The 26,311-nt window shown below is 48.6% G+C and overlaps 1 pseudogene; it reads right to left on the bottom strand.

Moving 5' to 3' along the window:
* Positions 1–358: 358 nt before the first annotated feature.
* Positions 359–26,311, bottom strand: part of LOC125518163 — a 41,643-nt pseudogene continuing 15,690 nt past the window's right edge.

The following is a 26,311-nucleotide window of genomic DNA, read 5'->3' on the forward strand; positions in this document are numbered from 1 at the left end:
GATGATGGCCTTGCTCACCATGCTAGTCGCCTGGACCATTTGGAACGAGAGGAATGCGTGAGTGTTCCGTCAGAAGAGTGCTCCGCCGACGGTTCTACTCGCCAACATTAAGAAGGAGGCCACTTTTTGGGTATTAGCGGGTGCAAGAAAGTTGGGATACTTATGACGCGAGAGTAGTTGGTCACCTTTATTTCGGGTGTTGCGGCGCTGTCAGTGTGGTAACACAAACATAAACTCTATTCCTCTTATTTAATGAATGAGGCAAATCTTTTGCCTCTCTTCAAAAAAAAAAACATGCCGGGAAATGAAACTCCATATTTGCACGAATGCTAATTTTCCAGGTGCTAGAAATGGAATGCTAAGGAATACAGAAACTCTGCATGACAGGCAAGCGCTTGTAAACTGTTTGCAGCAAACACAAACACTAACAAACGTTGCAGAAATCAGTTGGAAGGAAACAAGTCATGGGAGATTTGAGATAGTTGTACCAGCCAGCATGCCGGAGACTCCAAGGCTAGAACTAGGTAGAGCCATAGAGGTGTTGGAGCCAGTTTGAAACGACCAGCTAGCATCAGCATGAATTGTACGTGCACAGTAAATCATCTTGGCTGTTAAAACAACAAGACAGAGAGAGATTAATTCTGAATGCAGAAAGTAGCAATTAGCATCTCATTTGCTGTCCACTAGTACTGGACGAAAGAGAAGTTATCTGACCTGTCTATGCTCTTGGTCGGCATCGGCATTCTTCAGTGCACAATCTTATACAGTAAGCAGGTGTCGTCATTCTACAGTTATGATTCAGTGCCAAATATAGCATGGCATCATACAAGCAAATGAAGCAAGTCTCTCTTGATAATTAGCAAGCGATCATTATGATTATCCTGTGAACATTGCAAGATGCTGTGAATTGATGTTTGAGCTGCGACTGGAAGCGGAAGGCGTCCAAGAAAATAGGATTTGGCATCACGTCGATCAACTCCATGGTGAAGAACTGATTGTGGGCCGCGGCCTCTCGTCCCCTGGAAATGGCGTTGTCGCTTGCTCCAAGATCACGGGAGGATTGAATTGGAAGAGACAGTCTTCGCCCAACCGTCAATTCTGCCTGAAAGATTGCAGAGGTGTCGGTGAATTGATTCAACTCACTGAACTGTCTAGCATCGATGTTAAAAGGAAACACGCACCATCGAGGATATTCTGGCGTCTCTTGCAGTTGTCATGCCACCCCTCCTGAGTCCTCCATTTGTATCTTGCTGCACCTCCAGCTGAACCTGAATGCATATACAATACAGAGAACTAGTTCATTCCATCAGTCTGAGATGTAGCAGCCAGGAACTGTAAATATATGTGCAAATAGGGGTACGTGTAAATATATGTGTTCACAGACTTGAAAACATTGCCAGGAACTGTAAGTACTGAAAATGTAACATGATGGCTACATAAACAAAACGAGATGTGGCGTGTTGTGCTAACCACATTGAAGTATGATCTCTTCCGAGTCGCCTCCTTAAATCCAAGTGAGTGCTATGCGGCTATGCCTATATATAATCAGGTGCAGCTTAAAAATGCGTGGGCACGTACTGAAAGGAAACTAAATCGAGCCAACACAAAAAAGAAACAAAGCAAGATTTGAGCCGTACCTGCAGAGTGTAGCTTGTGGTGGAACTGGCAGGATTCAGTCAGCATGAATTGTAAGTGTAGAGCAGGTCATCTTGGCTGTTACAAAAAACACGACAGAGTTCAGATTAATTAGCACATCGCACTCCATAGCTTCTATGTGAAAGAATTGGTGAAGCGTCTCAACCTCCATAGGAGGCCCGCGTTGTGTATATATTGACTGGTGGGGGCGCAGATCCCCATAGCGCATACAACCAACGTGATTCCCACACAAGGAACTCACGAGAGAACGAGAGAGATATTACAGAAGGAGTTACAGAAGATAATAGGGAGAAGAGATAGAAATATTAAAAGAAGATTACATGAAACCAACTCTTCTACAACTCTCCTATGCGCCTCCTGTTGTACATGACAAGATATATGTTTAATATCCTCCCTTAATCAGAACTTTCCTAAGTTCAGATTACGCTTAAATTCCTCAAATAGTCTTGTAGGCAAGGCTTTGGTGAAATCATCTGCAACTTGATCCCTTGAGTGTACAAACCGAATATCCAACACCTTGTTGGCAACTCTTTCCCTCACAAAATGATAGTCAATTTCAATATGCTTAGTTCTTGCATGAAACACAGGATTAGAAGATAAATATGTAGCACCAAGGTTGTCACACCAAAGACAAGGAGTTTGTGTATGATGTATCCCAAGTTCTTTAAGTATGGATTTGACCCAAATAATCTCTGCAGTTGCATTAGCCAGTGCCTTATATTCTGCTTCTGTACTTGATCATGAAACTGTAGCCTGTTTCCTTGCACACCAAGAGATTAAATTAGGTCCAAAAAATACTGCAAAACCACCTGTTGACCGTCTGTCATCCAAACAACCTGCCCAGTCAGAATCAGAAAATGCACTAACAAGGATGGATGACGACTTGCTGAAAGTCAAACCAATGCTCAAGGTATTTTTCACATATCTGAGTATGCGTTTTGCAACTGTCCAATGAGCAGTAGTGGGTGCATGAAAAAACTGACAAACCTTGTTTACAGCAAAGCAAATGTCAGGTCTGGTGAGTGTCAAGTACTGAAGTGCACCTACCAAGCTTCTGTATTTTGTGCCATCCTCTTGATTCAAAAGCTCACCCTCTACAAGAGACAATTTTTCCGTGCTGGATAAAGGAGTTGATGAAGGTTTGCAGCCCTGCAATCCAACTTTATTCAAAAGATCAGTTGCATATTTTTCCTGAGAGAGATGGAGACCACCTTCTGAGTTTCTTTTCACTTCAATACCAAGGAAGAAATGCAAGTCACCTAAATCCTTAAGAGCAAATTTTGAGTTTAGATCTTTCAGCAATGCTATCACAACATCATTTGACGAGCTTGTAACAATAATTGCATCAACATATATAAGGACAAATATGACTATATTTGACTTTCTATAAATGAACAGTGATGTATCAGATTTTGAAGGAACAAAACCAAGTGCCTGGAGCTTTGAACTCAAACGAGAGTACCATGCTCTAGGTGCTTGTTTCAGTTCATAGAGAGATTTGTCAAGCTTGCACACATGAAAAGGTGAGTTGTTGTCCTCAAACTCAGGAGGTTGTTTCATATACACTTCCTCTTTCAAAACACCATGAAGAAACGCATTCTGCACATCTAGCTGTCTGATACTTCACCCTCTGGACACATCAATAGATAGAACAAGACGTATAGTTGCAGCTTTAACAACTGGACTGAAAGTATCCTCATAATCAATGCCATACCTTTGTTTGAATCCCTTTGCAACAAGTCTTGCTTTATAACGGTCTATCGTACCATTAGACTTTCTTTTAATCCTGAACACCCATTTACAATCAATCAAATTGTTACCTTGACGAGGAGGGACCAAGTGCCAAGTTTTATTTTTCTGGAATGCATGGAACTCTTCTTCCATGGCTTTCTTCCATTTCGGATCAGCAAGGGCCTCATGAAAATTCCGTGGCTCTCCTGTTGAACAAGCTAAACCAAACTTGATTCTGTAATTTACAGGTTGAATTACCCCGGCTTGAAGGCGTGTGCGTGGTGGTGTAGAAGCATGTGCAGTTTCTGTAGAAGCACCAGCCGCAGAAGATCCCAGCGCCTGCTCCTCCCTGCCAGCAGGTCTTGGCGATCCCGAGGATGGGCTGGCGGCTGACTCGCCCGCCGGATCATCTGTGGAAGCCGGCCGTTGAGGAGATAGCAGATCGGGCACAGAGGATCCAGCCGCTGCAGCCCGATCCAGATCGGATCCCGCGCTGGGCGTGGTGCGCCGGGCCCGCCTGGTGTAGCAGCACGGCTCAGCCGCGTACCGTGTGGATGGCGGGCCCCCACCAAGGGGCGTGTCGACTCGGGTTGGTGTAGAGATCCCGCGCGGAGAGAAGCGCCCGAAGGAGCCCGCATGGCTGGCGAGGACTGGCGCGGGGCGCCCGCGGGAGAGGCGTTGTCGCCCGCACTGTCCTCCTGACAGGAAACGGATCCCGGAGAGGATCGTGACAGCGGCTGCTGCAACAATCCCGAGGGGTATACGGCTGGCACGTTGTCTCGGCCTGGGAGGCACATATGATATGGCCTATTTGAGACGTGTTGTTGTTGAACTGAGGCCGAATTGTTTTCTGTTGCCACGGCATGTGTCCCTGTGTCATCATGAGTCTCCAAAACTTCATTAGTAGGACGGTTAGTCAATTGATCATTGCATTTATCATCCCCATGAGGTGATCCCACTAAATGAGGAGGAAGGAGAAGAATCTCTTTCCGAAGCAGCGCACCGGCATTGGGATGAAGATGGGCAAAAGGAAACACAGTTTTGTCAAAAACTACGTCACGAGAAATATAGACACGACCAGTGGCAACATCTAGGCATTTGACCCCTTTGTGTTTAGGACTATAACCAAGAAAAACACATTGTTTCGACCGAAACTTAAGCTTACGAGGGTTATAGGGACGAAGGTTAGGCCAACAGGCATAACCAAAAACGCGAAGAGATGTGTAGTCTGGCCTAGTGTGAAGTAGTCTTTGCATGGGAGTTTCATTATGAATGACACGAGTAGGCAACATATTAATAAGATGCACAGCAGTGAGGAATGCCTCATCCCAAAATTTGAGGGGCATGGAGGCACCAGCTAGGAGAGCTAGTCCAACTTCGACAATATGTCGATGTGTGCGTTCGGCAGAACCATTCTGTTGGTGTGCATGAGGGCAAGAGACATGATGAGAAATGCCTAGTTGTTGAAAGAAGGTGTCTAACTTCTCGTATTCACCACCCCAGTCGGATTGGACAACGAGGATTGTAGTGTCAAATTGACGTTCAACAAGTACTTGAAATTTTTGGAAAACTTGGAAAACTTCAGAACGTTTTTTGAGTAGATAGATCCAAGTAAACTTCTATAATCATCTATGAAACTGACATAGTAAGTATGGCGACCAGCGGAAGTAGGGGCCGGACCCCACACATCAGAAAAAATAAGTTCCAATGGTTTAATAGAAACACCAGTGGATACAGGATAAGGCAACTGATGAGCTTTAGCCCTTTGACATGAATCACATATAGTTTTGAGACTACGCTCCCCAACACATGGGAGGTGATTATTCCTAAGCACTTGTTGAACAATAAAAAAAGATGGATGTGCTAGACGCGCGTGCCACCGTTCCGATGAGAGTTTGATGACACCGCACACTTGTTTGTTGAATCTTCTAAACTGAGGGATCAACGGATATAGTCCTTGCACACATCTATCTCGAAAGAGAACTCTCTTCGTGACCTGATCCTTGATCAAAAAGAAGTATGGGTGAAATTCTAGAAAAACGTGGTTGTCAAGAGCAATACGATGAACGGAAAGAAGATTCTTAGATGTATGTGGAACATGCAAGACATTGTTGAAGTAAATATTTCTATGAGGGGTTTTGATAAGAGAATGACCAACATGACTAATGTCCATACCTTCCCCATTGGCATTGTGAACTTGATCATGGACATGATACTTCTCGCTCATCGTAATCTTCTCAAGCTCGTTGGTGATGTGGTTGGTGGCACCGGAGTCGACATACCAATTGGTGTCGACTCCATATGAGGTGTCAACAGCAGCTACAACCTTCTTACGTTGGGAGTTATTTTCAGCATATCGCCAATCGCAATCCTTGGCGATGTGATTGGTCTTTTTATAAATCTGGCACCGGTTCTCATATTCTGCATAGCCTTGAAAACGACCACCATTACCTTGGTGCCCCCTGTTGTTGGAGTAGAAGGGGCACTGATGGTTGTTGTTGTTGAAGTGGCCACCACCGCCTTGATGATGGCCCTGGTAGTGGCCTTCCTGTTGGGGAACGTAGTAATTTCAAAAAAAATCTTACGCACATGAAAGATCATGGTGATGCATAGCAACGAGAGGGGAGAGTGTTGTCTACGTACCCTCATAGACCGACAGCGGAAGCGTTATAACAACGCGGTTGATGTAGTCGTACGTCTTCACGGCCCGACCGATCGAGCACCGAAACTACGGCACCTCCGAGTTCTTGCACACATTCAGCTCGATGACGATCCCCGGACTCCGATCCAGCAAAGTGTCGGGGAAGAGTTCCGCCAGCACGACGGCGTGGTGACAATCTTGATGTTCTACCGTCGCAGGGCTTGGCCTAGGCACCGCTACGATATGACTGAGGTGGAATATGGTGGAAGGGGGCACCGCACACAGCTAAGGAACGATCACGAAGATCAACTTATGTCTTTGGGGTGCCCCCCTGCCCCCGTATATAAAGGAGCAAGGGAGGAGGAGGCCGGCCCTAGGAGGGGGCGCACCAAGTGTGGAGTCCTACTAGGACTCCCTAGTCCTAGTAGGATTCCACCTCCCATATGGAATAGGAAAAGAGGAAGGGAAAAGGAAAAGGAAGGAAGGGGGCGCCCCCCTTTCCTAGTCCAATTCGGACCAGACCAAGGGGAGGGGTGCGGCCACCCTTGAGGCCCTTTTCCTTCTTTCCCGTATGGCCCAATAAGGCCCAATACGTATTCCCGTAACTCTCCGGTACTCTGAAAAATACCCGAATCACTCGGAACCTTTCCGATGTCCAAATATAGTCGTCCAATATATCGATCTTTACGTCTCGACCATTTCGAGACTCCTCTTCATGTCCCCGATCTCATCCGAGACTCCAAACTCCTTCGGTACATCAAAACTCATAAACTCATAATATAACTGTCATCGAAACTTTAAGCGTGCGGACCGTACGGGTTCGAGAACAATGTAGACATGACCGAGACACATCTCCGGTCAATAACCAATAGCGGAACCTGGATGCTCATATTGGCTCCCACATATTCTACGAAGATCTTTATCGGTCAAACCGCATAACAACATACGTTGTTCCCTTTGTCATCGGTATGTTACTTGCCCGAGATTCGATCGTCGGTATCTCAATACCTAGTTCAATCTCGTTACCGGCAAGTCTCTTTACTCGTTCTGTAATACATCATCTCGCAACTAACTCATTAGTTGCACTACTTGCAAGGCTTAAGTGATGTGCATTACCGAGAGGGCCCAGAGATACCTCTCCGACAATCGGAGTGACAAATCCTAATCTCGAAATACGCCAACCCAACAAGTACCTTCGGAGACACTTATAGAGCACCTTTATAATCACCCAGTTACGTTGTGACATTTGGTTGCACACAAAGTGTTCCTCCCGTAAACGGGAGTTTCCTAATCTCATAGTCATAGGAACATGTATAAGTCATGAAGAAAGCAATAGCAACATACTAAACGATCGGGTGCTAAGCTAACGGAATGGGTCATGTGTAACGCCCTCGATGCGACTATATCTCACACGTGTCGAAGCACGACTTAGAGGCATAACCGCATTGAAAGCAATGTCGCAAGTGAGGTAATCTTCACACAACCCATGTAATACATAAGGGGAAGAGATACATAGTTGGCTTACAATCGCCACTTCACACAATACATGAATAAAGCATTACATCATCCAAATACAATCAAGGTCCGACTACGGAACCAAAATAAAAGAAGAACCCCAAATGCGACAAGGTCCCGGATCGACCCCAACTGGACTCCACTACTGATCAGCTAGAACAAAACAACACAAAGGACAAGATCTTCATCGAGCTCCTCCTTGAGCTTGGTTGCGTCATCTACACGGTTCAACGGCACCTGCAAGCTGGTTTTGGAAGTATCTGTGAGTCACGGGGACTCAGCAATCTCACACCCTCGTGATCAAGACTATTTAAGCTTATTGGTAAGGTAAAAGGTATGAGGTGGAGCTGCAGCAAGCGACTAGCATATATGGTGGCTAACATACGCAAATGAGAGCGAGAAGAGAAGGCAAAGCACGATCGAGAAAACTATGATCAAGAAGTGATCCTAGAACAACCTACGTCAAGCATAACTCCAACACCGTGTTCACTTCCCGGACTCCGCCAAGAAGAGACCATCACGGTAACACACGCGGTTGATGTATTTTAATTAAGGTCAACTTCAAGTTTTCTACAACCGGACATTAACAAATTCCCATCTTCCCATAACTGCGGGCACGGCTTTCGAAAGTTCAAAACCCTGCAGGGGTGTCCCAACTTAGCCCATCAAAAGCTCTCACGGTCAACGAAGGATATTCCTTCTAGCGGGAAGACCCGATCAGACTCGGAATCCCGGTTACAAGACATTTCGACAATGGTAAAACAAGACCAGCAAAGCCACCCATATGTGCCGACAAATCCCGATAGGAGCTACACATATCTCGTTCTCAGGGCACACCGGATTGTCTAAACTTTCGGTAGGCCAGCCCAGAGTTGCCCCTGGTGGCCACCGGCGGCTGACAGGTTGGACCAACACTCAGAGAAGCACTGGCCCGGGGGTTTAAATAAAGATGACCCTTGAGCCGGCCGACTCAAGGGAAAGAAAAGGCTAGGTGGAGAATGGTAAAACCAATGTTGGGCCTTGCTGGAGGAGTTTTATTCAAGGCGAACTGTCAAGGGGTTCCCATTATACCCAACCGCGTAAGGAACGCAAAATCCGGGAACATAACACCGATATGACGGAAACTAGGGCGGCAAGAGTGGAACAAAACACCAGGCATAAGGCCGAGCCTTCCACCCTTTACCAAGTATATAGATGCATTAATTAAATAAGAGATATTGTGATATCCCAACAAGTAAAAATGTTCCAACAAGGAACAACATCTCCATGTTCCAACAAGGAACAAACTTCAATCTTCACCTGCAACTAACAACGCTATAAGAGGGGCTGAGCAAAGCGGTAACATAGCCAAACAACGGTTTGCTAGGACAAGGTGGGTTAGAGGCTTGGTTCACAATATGGGAGGCATGATAAGCAAGTGGTAGGTATCGCAGCATAGGCATAGCAAAAGAGCGAGCATCTAGCAAGCAAAGATAGAAGTGATTTCGAGGGTATGGTCATCTTGCCTGAAATCCCGCAAGGAAGAAGAATGAATCCATGAAGAAGACAAACGGACGTAGTCGAACGGGTCCTCACAATCATGACGTTAACGGAATCAACCCGAAGAAGCAACACCGGAAAGAAGCACACAACATAGTAAACAACCAACACGTAAACATGGCATGATGCACAACCAAGTATGATGCATGTCCGGATTAAAGAGGCATGGCATGGCAAAGAGCACAAACAATCCTACAAATTAAGTGGAGCTCAATATGCAACGAGTTGCATATTGACGGAACACCACATCAATTATTTAGTTCTCTCTCGGTTAGGTACTCAACAATATTAAATGTTGGTTAACATGGCAAGAGGTAAGGCATAAAAAAACTACACCATCTAAACAATTTAAATGGGGCCGGGTATAACAAATAACGAATCCGGTAAATCCCCATATGCATTAGTAATATATTGCAACAACAATTTAAACATTTTAATTGTTGTTGTCATGATGCGGATGACATGAACAAGTTTATGCAATTTTTATTAAAAATTTGACAAGAGCATTATGAAGCATTTGTCACCGTGGTGGAAAGGAAAGGGGTGCCACGGCAACGATAACGAAAACGATACCACGACAGCGTTCCGGTTCTGGTAAGTCGATTGAGACACCGATGCAAAGGAGAAGGATGCGGATGCGTGCAAAAGATGGTGGGGCGCTCCCGGATTCCGGGGGTCCCACGAGTTAGTGGCATGGAAACGAGTGACAAAACGGACACGGTGCAGACAAAGGGTGCATCTCATCTCACATGCATTCATTCATTCACGGGCGTCGTCTCGGGGTTATACCTTCGAGGTGAGACTTTTTGGAATGGATCAAGTTCGTAGAGGGAAGTAGGCGTTCTCACGACGGCGGTAGTGGAAGTAGTCGTTCTCGCTTCGTAGATGTTCGGGGTCACGACATGGAACTTGATGTCCACGGGGTCTTCCGCGATGGTCGTGGTACATGTTTCGTAGACGTTCGTGGTCGCCGATAGTTGTACATAGTCGTTGTTGGACTTGACGGATCTGATGACTTCGGGGTTCACCGTTGGACTTGACGAAACCCATGGCAACGGAAAGGTACGCGTCGGCGGTAGTCATTCGGGCGGCCAGCGTCGTCGAACTTGGCGGGCGTCGCGTAGTCGTACACTTCGATGGTAGTCGTTCATGTTCGTATTGGTACTTGGCGCCATTGTGTCTCGAGTACTTGATGGTTCCGGTCGGGACAGCAAAACGTAGTCGACCGTGACGATGTTTCGGTGCGGACCTTAGCGAACCAAAACAAGGCAGCACCATGGCGGGGAGGCGGCGTGCCCGTTTCGTTTGTCACGGGAAAACACGGCAGCAGCAGGAACGACAGCTCTGGTGTGGGGCTGCCCGGTTCTCGCCGGAGCCATGGCCAGAGGCGGGCGGCGCGGCTTCCTGAGGAGCCTAGGGCGGCCATGCTGGAGAGAGAGGCGCAGGCGGGAGGAGGCACCCTCGTGTGTGGCCGCGGCGTCGAGCACGAGAGGAGGGCAAGGCCACGATGTGGCAGCGGGGAACTTGGCAGAGCCGGCCATCCATGGCTGACCAAAAATGCACGGTGCGCAGGTAAAGGAACGAGGAAGCAGAGGGGAGGCTTCGTGCGGAGAAGAGTTGGCAGGGCGCGGCGCTCGCCGGAGTCGAGGCCGAAGGGGATGGTTCGAGGGTGGTGATGCCATGGCCGAGAGGGAGAGATGGGTGTCGAGGCAGAGAAGTGAACGGCGCGTGGAGCTCTCCCTCCCTTTTCTGACTGCAGGTGCGACACAGGAGGAGGACTCGGCCGCGAGTCGACGAGCTCGACCAGCAGGGTCGGGCGGCGGCGCGAAGTGGCATCCGGGCTTCGAGGCGGGGCGCAGCGGCCATGGAGGTGGGGTGCAGCATAGCGGCAAGATGACGACGACTGCAGAGCGCCGGCGGCGGGCCGGATCAAGGAGGAAGGAGGCTCGAGCTGATGGCGATGGGGATCGGGCTGCTCTTTGTGAGTGCGAGAGAGAAGGTGAGAGGAGAGAGCGAGGGGGATCGAGGAGATGGCTCTGGCAGCGGTGAGGGAACGAGGGAAGGAGTTCGAGGGAGAGGGTAGTGAGGGGAGATGCTGGGCCTAGGGTTAGGGACTGTAGCGGGGCGCTGCTGGGCCTTAGAGGCCGCTAGGCCTAGGTGGGCCGCGGGGATGGCGCCTGCTTGGCAGGTTGCAGCTCGGCTGGGAGGCCCAGCCGGGCACTTCTCTCTCCCATCTCCTTCTCTTTACAAAAAAACAAAGAAATAAAAGAAGGGAAAAGAGAGAAGAGAAGGTTAGAGGAAGAATTTGGGCACGGGGGCAATTTTTATGGACTCATAAAAATGTGCACGGTCGGGGAAAATAGAAAAGGTCAAGTTTGAAAGATTAAATTCAAATTCCTTTAAATTTAATTCAAAAGGTTTGATCTGGGACAGGTTTATCAAAGTGCCCAAAAATGTTGAGAATTTAGGTGGAGCTCCGAAAAATGATGAAAGAAATATAAGGCAAGGTTAGAGAGTCAACACTTGAAGAAGAAAAAGGCCAAGGGATTTAATATGCAAGTGTGTTAAGGTGAATTCCAAAACAATGGAATGGTTTTATATAGCTCCCTAAATATTGGGAGGATATGTTATAAAGAGAATCACCATGTGAATTCCCTCGGTTTAAATGGATCAAAGATCCATGACATTTATTTAGTTGAGTTAAGAAAAGAAATGACATGATGCAATGCACATGATGCTATGATGAATGCAAAGAACCAAACAAATCACATGACGAAACCCGGAAATCCTGTAAGGCATCTGAAGCTCCGGTCTTGGGGCGTCACATCATGTCAATCACATCATTCTCCTAATGATGTGATCCCGTTAATCAAATGACAACTCATGTCTATGGTTTGAAAACATAACAATCTTTGATCAACGAGCTAGTCAAGTAGAGGCATAGTAGTGACACTCTGTTTGTCTGTGTATTCACACATGTATTATGTTTCCAGTTAATACAATTCTAGTATGAATAATAAACATTTATCATGAAATAAGGAAATAAATAATAACTTTATTATTGCCTCTAGGGCATATTTCCTTCACTTGCCCGCCACCACCACCATGTCCGCCTTGGCCTTGGCCTTGGGTGCTGTAGTGAGGGCCACCACCCCCACTGCTGCCGTTTCCGCCCCCATAGCCTCCCCCGCCACGAGGCCCATTGCCACCGTAAGGTTTGGGCGAGCCGCGGGAGAACTTGGAGCCACCGCGCCCTCGAGATGCAGCAAGAGCAGTGGACTTGAAGGATTCAGCTCCGGAGCCATGGAACATCTTCATGCGCTGATCGAAGTTAGAGACCATACTGAAAAGATCATCGGTGGTGAGAGGATCGGTGCGAACATCTAAGGCTAAAACTATGGGTTGATATTCCATGTCTAGTCCTCAACAATGAAGGAGATGAGCTCATCCTCATTGATGGGTTTTCCTGCAGCGGCAAGTTCATCGGCCAAGGATCGCATATAGCCAAAATATGCGCCGGCCGATTGAGTGCCTTTCTGGGCATTGGTGAGATTGGTTCTGACGTTGTTGATTCGTGATCTGGATTGGGAGGAAAACATGTGAACTATGGCTGCCCACAGCGCATGAGATTCCTCATGAGAGGCTACTTGGATAAGGACTTCACGAGAGAGATTGTTAAGGAGGAACGCAAGAACTTGCTGATCCTCCCGATGCCAGGCTGCATATGCGGGACTGATGATGGTTTGGTCTTTGCCATCGGCGTTTTTTGTGGTGATGGTTTGGGATGGCTTGGGGGTGGTTTGATCAAGGTACGCGTACATGCCCGCAGCTCTGATCTGCTATAGCACTAGGGATTTCCATAGCACGAAGTTCGTGCGGGTGAGTTTTTCCGAAACCTGCCAGGTGAGGGCAGGGGAGGAAGACGAGGAGGACGCCATGGCAATGGAAGGTGGATAGCTAGATGAGGTGGAGAGGAAGGGCTCTGTATACCATAAAAGAATTGGTGAAGCGTCTCAACCTCCATAGGAGGCCCGCGTTGTGTATATATTGACTGGTGGGGGCGCAGATCCCCATAGCGCATACAACCAACGTGATTCCCACACAAGGAACTCACGAGAGAACGAGAGAGATATTACAGAAGGAGTTACAGAAGATAATAGGGAGAAGAGATAGAAATATTAAAAGAAGATTACATGAAACCAACTCTTCTACAACTCTCCTATGCGCCTCCTGTTGTACATGACAAGATATATGTTTAACTCTATGTACTACTAGTTGAACGAAAGAGAATCAATTAGATGACCTGAGGTTTGTCGTCACTACCGCTGCTTCAGGCTCAGCATGGGGAGATGACGATTCCTCCGTTGCTTCCTCCACTTGGATGACAACACCCCCCAGGTCGTGATGGCTCCGTTCCTTGGACAGTCGCAGCACGGGACTGTTGGGGTGTGCGTCCACTTCACTTTGCAGCATACCAAGCTTCGCCACTCGACCACCTAAACCAAGTGTGATCTCCTTGAGCTTTGGAAGCTGGTTGACTCCAATAATTCCTGATGCCAATTTGCAATAACTGATATCTATCATTGCCAGCTGGGGTGAGGTGCCGTCCTCAAATTTCAACTCTCTCAGCCCCGCCAGATCACAAATACCAAGCTTCTTGAGATTTGGGAATGCTCCTGTTTTGAACGCCAACTTCTCCCCAATATAAGAGCCCAATATAAGACGAAGGTGCATGAGGTTGGGAAGTGGCCCTAGTATTTCCATGATTTTACCTTCTTCCTTTATTTCGCTGCCCCTTAAGTAAAGCTTGACCAAATGCATCAGATTTCCAACCCAGCCAGGAAACTCTTCAAGGCATCCATGCAACTTCAGACTCCTCAACAGCGGTGGAGGAGAGGAAACATCACGCAGCCACTCAAGTGAACCATCCACTGAAAGAGAGCGGAGGCAAGTGAGCTTCTGAATGGCATCACAGAGTTCCTTGCATTTCTGCTTGGTGGCCCCTTCTGTTACCATGCTTAGTTTTTTCAGCTGCACAAGCCAACCTAGCTCTTTAATTGCCTTGCCACTAGTTTGGCTGATGTCCACAACCTCTAGTATTTGCAGATCTTTCAGTTTGTCGATTCCTTTTGGCACCCTCACACCATCTGACTTTGACCAACGGCTAGACCAGGCCATGTGTAGCTCAGCAATTATCTCGGTACACTCACTAGGATCAACCAAAGGTGTGAACAGAATGGGCACTAAAGATGTGAGCAGCAAGCATTTCATGGGTCAAAGTATTCATAGGAACTATTTCTGGTACAACGGAGACTGTGTAGACTCTTGAGTTTACAAATCTCAATTGGCAGTTCTGTAATATAACTATCTCTAATGTTCAAAGTGCGTAAGCCTTGTAATTTCCCTATGGATCTAGGAAGTTTATAAATATCTGAATATCCTCGAGGATAAGAAAAATTCAGATACTTTAAGCGGCGAAACAATCCTATGTTGCTGATATCCTTTTGTGTGACTTGAAACTGTGCATTCTCTAGATCCAAGGCCCTTAGCATTCTCATGTCAAGTGAACAAACTGAAGCTGATGGCTCCAATGGTCTCTCACCAAACATGGTTACTGACCGTACGTGCCTCCAATCCATGCCAATATTTTGGCACATGATACCATGGTATGCTACATGGCGGAAGGTCTTACTTACAAGACTAGTCAAATTATTCCCAGCCACGTACACGAAATTCTCATCTCTAGAAATTGCTATCATGACATCGCGAACGATATCATGGACTCGACAGCTCTTCACAATCCCTTCTATGTTCACTCTTGATGGCTGAATCATGCTTCGGGTGATTAGATCATTAAAGTAACCATTCCCAACCTCCTCGGCACTTGTCCCATCCCTGACGATAACAAGTCCCTCGGCTATTCATCTTTCTACCAAACGCCTCCTTTGGATTTCAAAATCCTCAGGAAATATGCTTAAATACAGAAAACATGACTTAAGATGAGAAGCCAAGTGGTTGTAACTCATAGTAACCATCCTCCTCATTGCTTCAAGACTTCGGTTGCTCTCTAGCTCTAAGGGGATCTGATTGTAAATACTTTGCCATTCACTAACCTCTCTAGTGGCAAGCATGCCTCCTATTGTGAGAATAGCTAGTGGTAATAGTCCTAATTTTTTGACTATCTTGGTAACTATTTCCCTCATTTTCACATCATTTTCCATGTCCTTCTCACTTCTCCTAGACTTCCTTAGTAGCAAATGTATGGCATCATTTGTTTCTAGGGGTTGATGGTGGTAGATAAGTGGTATGGAAGATTCCAACGAGCACTTGTCAGCTAAACCAACATCTCGTGTTGTTACCATTATCCGGCTACCTTTGTTGTTACTACTCGGAAAAGCAATATTTTTTATCCAGTTCCAATCATCTATGTTCCACAAATCATCAAGTACAATAAAGTACCTCTTTTCAAGCAGCTCTTTCCTCAGATAGTTGGCGAGGTCCTCTTCTCGCACTACATTTCCTTCAAGTTGCTTCTTCAATGCTTCATTGCCAAAAAATTCTTTGATCATAACCTTGAGAAGCTCCATCCTGACAAATGATTGCGCGATAATGATCCAAGCACAACAAGAAAAGTTCTCCATACTTTCATAAACCTTCCTTGTAAGAGTAGTCTTACCCAATCCGCCCATGCCGACGACGCATACTACCTGAGCAGGACCATTTTTTTTGCATCGACATCTATAAGCTTTATCAACTCTTGTTTGGGCTTATAAAACCCAACAAGTCCTGCTTCTTCTATATTGCTAGTTGAATGGTTGCGAATATCTTCCATGCAAGGATCCCTCTCATCAATGGTTCTGGTAATTTGGTTCTGATCAATTAGGTTGCAGCGTGTGTTCCTGTTGCTGACTTCTTCAACTCTTGATTTGAGATCACGGATTTGCACCGCGATTCAATGTCGGTCTTTGAGCTTCACAAGCTTTCGTGACAAGCTTTGACTTGCCACATGCACCATGAATTCACCAAGGCAATCTTCAATATTGTATGACAGCTCCCTTACTTGCTCTGCCCACACCTTGAGTAGCATGTATTTCTTCTTCATATCTTCAGCGGCCACCAGGAAAGCCTGTATCGTTGCTAGCTCATCTTTGATGAACCTGTCAACAATGGTTCAAAAGAAACTTTATTACATCATGCTTTCTGTCATTCTCGCAGCATGTGACATGCAAAAGAGAAAAAATTGGGCACCTCCATGAAGAGATTTCAAGCCTAACATGAATGCCTGGTGCCATTCTATATACAAGAGTTGAGTAAAACATTTTTGTTGTTTCAAGAATTAATATATCCAAGTAGTGTTCATCCAACAAGATGTTCTTAACAAGAAAAAATGGTGTAAGAGGCCGTGGGAAGTGCATAACCAAAACAAAAGAACCGCGTGTGCACATACCACTACCACAAAACTGGGGTTGCCGACGGCCAAATCTATGCCGACGGCCCCCGTCGGCATATCCGGACATATGCCGACGGCCAAGGACAGGCCGTAGGCGTAGAAAAGCCGTCGGCATACATCCATCTATGCCAACGGGGCCGTCGGCATAGACGAGCCCGTCGGGACCGCTCGAGATACGCCTACGGGGCCCGTCGGCATAGGTCAGGCCGTCGGCACAGCACGGGCCCACCTGCCCGGTCAGCGCTGACCATTTGACGGCGTTGAACCTACGCCGACGGGTGGAAACGGCGGCCGTCGGCATATCTGTGGCAGAGGTATGCCTACGGCGTAGCCGTCGGCATAGGCCCCTCTGCCACATCAACGATCCGTGTGCCACGCCACGTCATCGATCCGTGTGTGCGCAGGTATGCCGACGGCCTTGCCGTCGGCATATGTTTACTTTACTTAATTTTTAAATTTATCTATGGCAGAGGTATGCTACGGCACAGCCGTCGGCATAGGCCCCTTCGCCACGTCATCGATCGTTGTGCCACGCCACGTCACCGATCCATGGGACAACCTCCGTGTGTGCACATATATGCCGACGGCCTTGCCGTCGGCATACGTGGGCATTACTTTATTTTTTATTTTTACTTTCTTTTGTTATTTTTACTTTATTTTAGTTTTTGCTTTTGCATAAGATAATTATGCCTTATCTAAAAAAACAAACCCGATGGTATATCGATTGCCCCCCGTTACGAACGTCGCTATCGCCGTGTCACGGAGGGGGAAACGGTCGACACGGAAGGAATTCTGGTTGGTGGGGGGGTTCGGGGTGTAGCTATGTCACCGAAACATCGCACGGGTCCCAATGCATATGTGAAAGTGTTCATGCATGCGTAGACGCCCGTCTTGGGGCTCCGGGGTGTGCCCCCCCTCACGGACGGCGCCGCCGCCGGCACCTGGAGGGGGAAACGGACGCGTGGGGTCTACACGGAGGGGATCTTGCTGTGGGTCTGGCCCGGATGTTGCTCCAAAGTATTCCTATGGGCTGACCTAACACAACCGTGTGGGGAGGTCCACTGGTCAAAGCCCGTCCGTGCAAAGTCAAAGGGCTAGATCCCATGGTCAAACGCTACAGGGTTAGGCGGGACGGGGGCACTGGGGGTAGCAATGCCACTGGAGCATCGCACCGGGCCCTCATACATGCGGGGTGGTGTGGTGGCATGTCCGAAGAGGCGGGACGCGTCTCCGGGGCGTGGCCCCCCCCTCACGGATGGCGATGACACGGTAGGAGACGTTCTGCGGTAACGATGCGGCGTCAATATTACTAAATACTCGGAGCGCGATAAAATCATGAGTTTTTTTGCATGACGCGGGCACATGTGCTATAGGAACGATGGCATTTTTTCATAATTTTTGGTGATGGAGAAGTATCCGAAAAATTCCCTCTACGCAGATTGCCCTTCGCGCGTCTACGGCTGTGGCCGGCGGCCTCCGGGGGCTAGCATGCCGCCAAATCTTGCGTAGGCGGCCTCTCACAAGTCTGGAAGTGTTGTGGCGGTTGCAAACGCCCGGCACGTGTGTCCGGGGTGTGCCCCCCTCACGGACGGCGCCGCCGCCGGCACCTAGAGGGGGGAAACGGACGCGTGGGGTCTACACGGAGGGGATCTTGCTGTGGGTCTGGCCCGGATGTTGCTCCAAAGTGTTCCTATGGGCTGACCTAACACAACCGGGTGGGGAGGTCCACTGGTCAAAGCCCGTCCGTGCAAAGTCAAAGGGCTAGATCCCGTGGTCAAACGCGTCAGGGTTAGGCGGGACGGGGGCACTGGGGGGGTAGCAATGCCACCGGAGCGTCGCACCGGGCCCTCATACATGCGGGGTGGTGTGGTGGCATGTCCGAAGAGGCGGGACGCGTCTCCGGGGCGTGGCCCCCCCTCACAGACGGCGATGACACGGTAGTAGACGTTCTGCGGTAACGATGCGGCGTCAATATTAATAAATACTTGGAGCGCGATAAAATCATGAGTTTTTTTTGCACGACGCGGGCACATGTGCTATAGGAACGATGGTATTTTTTCATAATTTTTGGTGATGGAGAAGTATCCGAAAAATTCCCTCTACGCGGATTGCCCTTCGCGCGTCTACGGCTGTGGCCGGCGGCCTCCGGGGGCTAGCATGCCGCCAAATCTTGCGTAGGCGGCCTCTCACAAGTCTGGAAGTGTTGTGGCGGTTGCAAACGCCCGGCACGCGTGTCCGGGGTGTGCCCCCCCCTCACGGATGGCGCCGCCGCCGGCACCTGGAGGGGGGAAACGGACGCGTGGGGTCTACACAGAGGGGATCTTTTTGTGGGTCTGGCCCGGATGTTGCTCCAAAGTGTTCCTATGGGCTGACCTAACACAACTGGGTGGGGAGGTCCACTGGTCAAAGCCCGTCCATGCAAAGTCAAAGGGCTAGATCCCGTGGTCAAACGCGTCAGAGTTAGGCAGGACGGGGGCACCGGGGGTAGCAATGCCACCGGAGCGTCGCACCGGGCCCTCATACATGCGGGGTGGTGTGGTGGCATGTCCGAAGAGGCGGGACGCGTCTCCGGGGCGTGGCCCCCCCTCACGGACGGCGATGACACGGTAGTAGACGTTCTGCGGTAACGATGCGGCGTCAATATTACTAAATACTCGGAGCGTGATAAAATCATGAGTTTTTATGCACGACGCGGGCACATGTGCTATAGGAACGATGGTATTTTGTCATAATTTTTGGTGATGGAGAAGTATCCGAAAAATTCCCTCTATGCGGATTGCCCTTCGCGCGTCTACGGCTGTGGTCGGCGGCCTCCGGGCGCTAGCATGCCGCCAAATCTTGCGTAGGCGGCCTCTCACAAGTCTGGAAGTGTTGTGGCGGTTGCAAACGCCCGGCACGCGTGTCCGGGGTGTGCCCCCCCTCACGGACGGCGCCGCCACCGGCACCTGGAGGGGGGAAACGGACGCGTGGGGTCTACACGGAGGGGATCTTGCTGTGGGTCTGGCCCGGATGTTGCTCTAAAGTGTTCCTATTGGCTGACCTAACACAACCGGGTGGGGAGGTCCACTGGTCAAAGCCCATCCGTGCAAAGTCAAAGGGCTAGATCCCGTGGTCAAACGCTACAGGGTTAGGCGGGACGGGGGCACTGGGGGTAGCAATGCCACCGGAGCGTCGCACTGGGCCCTCATACATGCGGGGTGGTGTGGTGGCATGTCCGAAGAGGCGGGACGCGTCTCCGGTGTGTGGCCCCCCCTCACGGATGGCGATGACATGGTAGTAGACGTTCTGCCTAACCCTGTAGTGTTTGACCCCGTCCCGCCTAACCCTGTAGTGTTTGACCACAGGATCTATCCCTTTGACTTTGCACGGACGGGCTTTGACCAGTGGACGTATTCACTCGGTTCTGTTAGGTCAGCCCATAGGAAGACTTTGGAGCAACATCCGGGCCAGATCCACGGGAAGATCCCCTCCGTGTAGACCCGACGCGTCCGTTCCCCCCTCCAGGTGCCGGCGGCAGCGCCGTCCGTGAGGGGAGGGCTCACCCCGGAGACGCGTGCCGCTTCTTCAGACATGCCACCACACCACCCCTCATGTATGAGGGCCCGGTGCGACGCTCTGGTGGCATTGCTACCCCCCACCAGGGCCCCCGTCCCTCCGTGTAGACCTCACGGGCGTGACTGCCGCCGTGTCCCGAAGGGGGGAAACGGCCACATCGGGCCGACATGGAGGGTATCTTTGGGTGGGTTGGGCCGGGATGGTGTTGGGGGGTGCAGCTATGGGCTGGGCTACGAAACTCAGGTGAAAAGGTCCACCGGTCAGACCCAGTCCGGCGCAAGTCAAAGAGCTAGATCCGGCGGTTGTCTATGTCAGGGTTAGACGGGACGGGGTGGCGAGGTGGAACTATTTTTTACAGTGTGCTGAGAGCCAGACATTAATAATTACATTTTGTTAGGACATTTTTTAAATAAATTGAATTTGATGTAAACAAAAAACAAAAAAAGCAGGTATGCCGACGGCACAACGGTCGGCATAGGTGGAAAGAACCTATGCCGACGACTATACCGTCGGCATACCTCACACCTTATCCAACCGGGCACCCCACGCCCTGACCACTCATCCACCCTCCTCGCTCGATCCAGCCCCGCCGCCGCTCGATCCCCGCCCTCCGCCACTCGATCCCCCCGCCACCGGCCATCCCAGCCACGCACCGCCGACGCCCCCATCTGCACCGCTGCCGCCCCCGTCCTGGCCGCGTCGCACCGACCCCTCCCCACGCTCCTCGCCCGCCCCGCATCGCCGCTGGTCGTTCCCGGCCGCCCCGCACCGCGCAGCCCCGTCCCGGGACTGGCCCCGTCGTCCTCGCCCCCTTCCCGACCCTCCTGCTTGTGGTGAGCTGGCTGCGGCCACGGCTCCGGCGGTCCGATGCCCCCTTCCCGGCCCTCCTCTGCTGCTGGTGAGCACCGGGGAGCCCCCAGCCGCCCACGCTCCGCCACCCATTGCCGGCCCCTCCGACACCACCTCCGCCACCACGTCCCCTGCTCCCTCGGTGAGCTCCCCCGACATCCTGCCGCTCCCCTGCCGCTGCTGTGCTGCTAGATGAATGGATGGATAGATAGTTAGATAAATAGATTTTTTGTATGTTTTTTCTTCTTCTTGCTACTGGTTTTAGGTGGATGGATGTATGGATAAATTTTTCTTAGATGGATTCATGGATGTTGTTAGAATCATAGATGGTGGATGGATGGAATGTCGGTGAATTTTTTTATAAACTTTGTTTGTCATATATTTAATGTTAGGTCATGTTGACGAATATTTGTGGTAAAGTTAATGATAGATGAATGGATGGATGGATGTTGGACAAAATTTGACACTTGACTGAGATGTGATGATCTTGTTATTTTTTTGATACTCATAATGATCTTGATAAAATAATTGAAGACAAAATTTTGAGACCTACTAAGATGTGATGATCTTGCTAAAAAATGATACTCATGATGATCTTGCTAAAAAAATAGAAGACAAAAGTTTGACACTTTACTGAGATGTGATGATCTAAGTTGTTCTTTTGGTGGAATTTGCAGGCGTTGTGGTGTCGCATTTCATCAGAGTGACCGTTGTCCGACGCGTTGGTCCCCCTGAGCATCCCTCTGCTGTTCGACTACTTCCTCTACAGCCGAGGGTGAGCTAACATTTCATCTCCTCCATTTTTTCATATTACTAGATTTCATTCTCAAGTCAACTGACGTAACCTAGGCGTCTCCCGTCCGAAAGGGTTGCATGGATAAATATGCATTCAATTGCATATTTATCACCGCAGCTCTTTCGGATTGTCCAGCGTTTTCCACGGACAGCCCGAGGATGTGTAGATTGGGTGTGTTCTCCATGTTCTACCCCGTTCCGAGACAGGATTTCGGCGGCGCCTCCCCATTGTTCTCCGGAGCACATTCTCTCCGCTATTTGCCGAGACATGTATCTGGAGAATAGCGGGGAGGTGCTGCAGAAATTTTGTCTCGGAACGGGGTAGAATGGAGAATGTACTCAATCTACACATCCTCGGGTGGGATTAGGACCCATCTTTACCTATTAGAGATGTAGGTGGATTAAACGCGGTAGAAACTGAAAATTTGATGCCATTAATTTAAGTGAATCCTTAATTATGTTGTGTGGATTGCAAAAAAGCAGAGGATGGCAGATAATCAGTGGATGTACAGTGGTTTTATCCATCGGAATCGAGTAACATCAGAGTGGATTGCGAAAACCGATGTGTATTTGAAGGAGATATTCCGTCGTCCAATGAGAATTATCCCACCATGCCCCTGTGCGAGATGTGCCAGACGTCACCGTAGAAATCAGACGGACATGAGTGAGCACCTTCGCACACACGGATATATGCCAAACTTTGACATGCCGCCGATAAACATAGCCGAGCAGGACCGTGGTAGAGAGGAGGTGATGCGACAACGCATCGATGGATATGAGGATGACGGGGTCAGGGACATGCTAGATGATGTCATTGTTGCAGAAACGGCAAATGCGACACCTTCAGAGAATGAACCAGAGGAGCCGGAGGCAACCGCAAAGGCCTTCTTGGAGGTCTTGGCCTCGTCGAAGAAACCTCTTTATGCGGGTGCGAAAATATCTCAGCTGGATGCCATCTCGCAACTGATTGCAGTCAAGGCTGAGTACGGCTGTAGCCAAAAATGCTTCGAAGCATTCCTGGGAGTATGGGCTAACAGCCTCCTTGAGGGTGATGAACTGCCGAAAAGCATGTACGATACAAAGAAAATCATGAAGGCACTCTCTATGGATTATGAGAAAATAGATGTTTGCCCGAAGAATTGCCTTTTGTTTAGGCATGAGTATGCGGATGACAAGTACTGTAGGAAGTGCGGTTCGTCTCGGTACATTGAGGTGGTCGGTGAGGATGGTGAGAAAAAGCAGCTAACCATCCCCGTTAAGGTTCTTCGGTATCTTGATTTTATAAAAAGACTGCAGCGCCTTTTCATCACGAAGGAGTCTGCCAAAATGATGAAGTGGCACAAGGAAGGTATAAGGTACAATCCAAAAAAAATCATACATCCATCGGGAGGGGAAGCATGGAAGTCATTCGATGAAGAATACCCCGAGGAAGCAGCCGAGGCTGGGAATGTCAGAATAGCCATATCAGGTGATGGGTTGAATCCATATGGTATGTCGTCCAATCCATACAGCTGCTGGCCTGTGTTTGTAATTCCGCTCAATCTTCCTCCCGGTGCCCTAATGCAACGGAAGACCATGTTCTTGTCGCTCATCATTCCGGGGCCTGACTACCCGGGGAAGCAATTGGGTGTGTTTATGCAGCCGCTTGTGGATGCTTTGCACCATTCTTGGTACTTTCCGAGGTTGACATACGACCGGGATCTGCAGAGAAATTTCTTGATGAAAGTTTGGTTGCACTATTGCATGCATGACTTTCCCGGCTATGCTCTATTCTGCGGATGGTGTACAAGTGGTAAGATGCCATGCCCAGTGTGCATGCAGGCTCTGCGAATGATTTGGCTGAGTAAGGGTGGCAAGTATGTAGCTTTTGACCTGCATCGACAGTTCCTCCCTCCAGACCATCCAGACAGGGAAGAAAAGAAGAACTTCACGAAAGGCCGGGTTGTTCATGAAGTAACCGAGATTCCAACATTTTCGGGGGCAGATGTTCTTGCTCAGCTAAAAGCTCTCAAGCCTAAAGTCAAAGGCAAAGGCAAAGCCAAAGCCAAAGGCTTCGAGGGATATGGTGGGACGCACAACTGGACGCACATTACCCCCTTCTCGCAGCTTCCCTATTTCAAGGACCTCAAACTTCCTTACAATATTGATGTGATGCACACCGAAAAGAATGTGGCAGAGTCCCTTTTCCACATGATCCTCAACATTCCTGATAAGACGAAGGATAACCTAAAAGCTAGAGCCGATCAACAGAGAATTTGTGATAGATCACGCCTGAACATGAAGCCTCCCACAGGCGGTCGAAAAAACTGGTTCAAGCCAGATGCTGACTTTGTCCTTAAATCGCCAGAACAAAAAGAAGTACTTATCTGGCTGAAACAAATTTTGAAGTTCACCGATGGTTATGCATCGAATATAAGTAAGGGAGTCAATCTTTCAACGTGCAAAGTGACCGGCCTGAAGAGTCATGACTACCATGTATGGATTGAGCGGATAATGCCGGTGATGGTTCGAGGCTATGTCCCCGAGCATGTCTGGCGAGTGCTTGCCGAGCTTAGCCATTTCTTCCGCACGCTCTGTGCTAAAGAAGTAAGTAAAGAGGTGATTGAAAAATTGCATAAGAAGGCACCGGAGTTGATAGTCAAGCTAGAGAAGATCTTTCCGCAAGGCTTCTTTACTCCGATGACACATCTCATTCTACACCTCGCGAACGAGGTATTGTTGGGGGGCCCTGTGCAAAATCGCTGGCAGTACGACCCTGAGAGGCAGAACAAGCATCTCCGACGGAAATGTGGAAACAAAGCTAAGATTGAAGCTTCCATAGCTGAGGCAGTTATCCTAGAGGAGGTGTCAGACCTTAGGATATCATACTATCCAGACCACGTTCCCCATCTGCATAACAAGGTGCCTCGATACAATATAGAAGAGCCCAAGTATCAACCCAGGCTCGATCTATTCAACGCGCAAGGTGGGAGGGCTGGGGCCTCGAAATCTTATAACATGCCACGACAAGAGTGGGAGGAACTCATGTTCTATATCTTGCACAACATCAAGGAAGTTGAGGAAGTGTGGATGAGGTAATACCACTACACCATTCCTTTATGTCTTCCACATCATCATGTTTCATGTTCCCTTAGTCCCGGTCTAACACCGCTTATCTTTTTTTAGTGATTTCATTCAAGAGGAATGGACGGGAGTGAATCCTCCTACTGAGGCGGAGGCACTTACTCTTCTCCGTCATGGAAACACTGGACGTAAAAATTTTGTTGCTTGGTTCATGGAGAAAGTAATTTTCCACACTCCCCTATTAAATACCTACTTCAACATTTATTAGTTAACCGGACTAATGCATGCAACAATTTCCATTATACTTGTAGGGAAAAGATCCGAACATATCTATGGATGATGAATTGAGATGGGTTTCCATGGGTTTTGACCCTGCCGTCATGACATGTAAAAAGTATGATGTGAATGGGTATCGCTTCCATACAGAGGAGCACCAAAACAGCCGCCCCGATCCCAAAACTATAAATACTGGAGTGTACACCCCCGGTCAAAATTCAGTAGACTACTACGGAAGGGTACAAAATATATACGAGGTTAAATTCCGCCAGGGGCGTGAGACCCTAAGTCTGCCTGTGTTCAAATGCCGATGGTTCGATCCGTGGGAGGGGGTAAAACATACGCCTTCCATTGGTTTGGTCGAAGTTAAACCATCAACCGTCTATGCCGGAGCCGATCTCTTCATTGCGGCTACCCAAGCTACACAAGTATATTATCTGCCTTACCCATGCCAGAAAGTCACTACTAGGAAAAGGCCTACTAATGGCACACCTAATTTGGCCATTAATGGCGCATTAGTGGTGCGCCATTAGTAGCACGCCATTAGTATATTTTACTAATGGCGCACCACTGGTGCGCCATTAGTATCTGGTATACTAATGGCGCACCTCAGATGCGCCATTAGTATATACAATAGTGCGCCATTAGTATGCCTCCCAGGGGGCCATGTATACCCAGGTGCTTTGGCATACTAATGGCACACGACAACAGGATGCGCCATTAGTAACTTCGGCATACTAATGGCGCACTATTTAATGATGCGCCATTAGTATCCTTTGGCATACTAATGGCGCACTATGATGTGATGCGCCATTAGTATGAATATTAGGGTTTTTTTATTTTTTTATTTTCTGTTTTTTGCACAGGTTACAAAATGTATAATTGGACAAAATATAGACAGCACACATCAACAACAGATTCATCGAATACAATAGAAGATTAGTCTCTGAATACAATTCACCATTTTAGTCTCCGAATACAATTCATCATATTAGTCTCCGAATTGAAAAGACCGAACAAAGATAGAACATTATATTACAAGTCTCGAGACCGCGAGTTTGTCTTCACATTACAAGTCGATATCGATCATCTAAACTACCATCACATAAAAGAGAGCTGCGGTCATCACAATGAGCATCATCACGATGAAACTCGTCTTCATCCGGTTCCTTCAACGCTCCCTCCCCTCTCCCGCTAGATAGCGGGCGTATCTAGATTCGGCCTCGGCCCTAGTGGCGTAC

Source organism: Triticum urartu, chromosome 7 (assembly GCF_003073215.2).
Source record: "Triticum urartu cultivar G1812 chromosome 7, Tu2.1, whole genome shotgun sequence".
Classification (NCBI taxonomy): domain Eukaryota; kingdom Viridiplantae; phylum Streptophyta; class Magnoliopsida; order Poales; family Poaceae; genus Triticum; species Triticum urartu.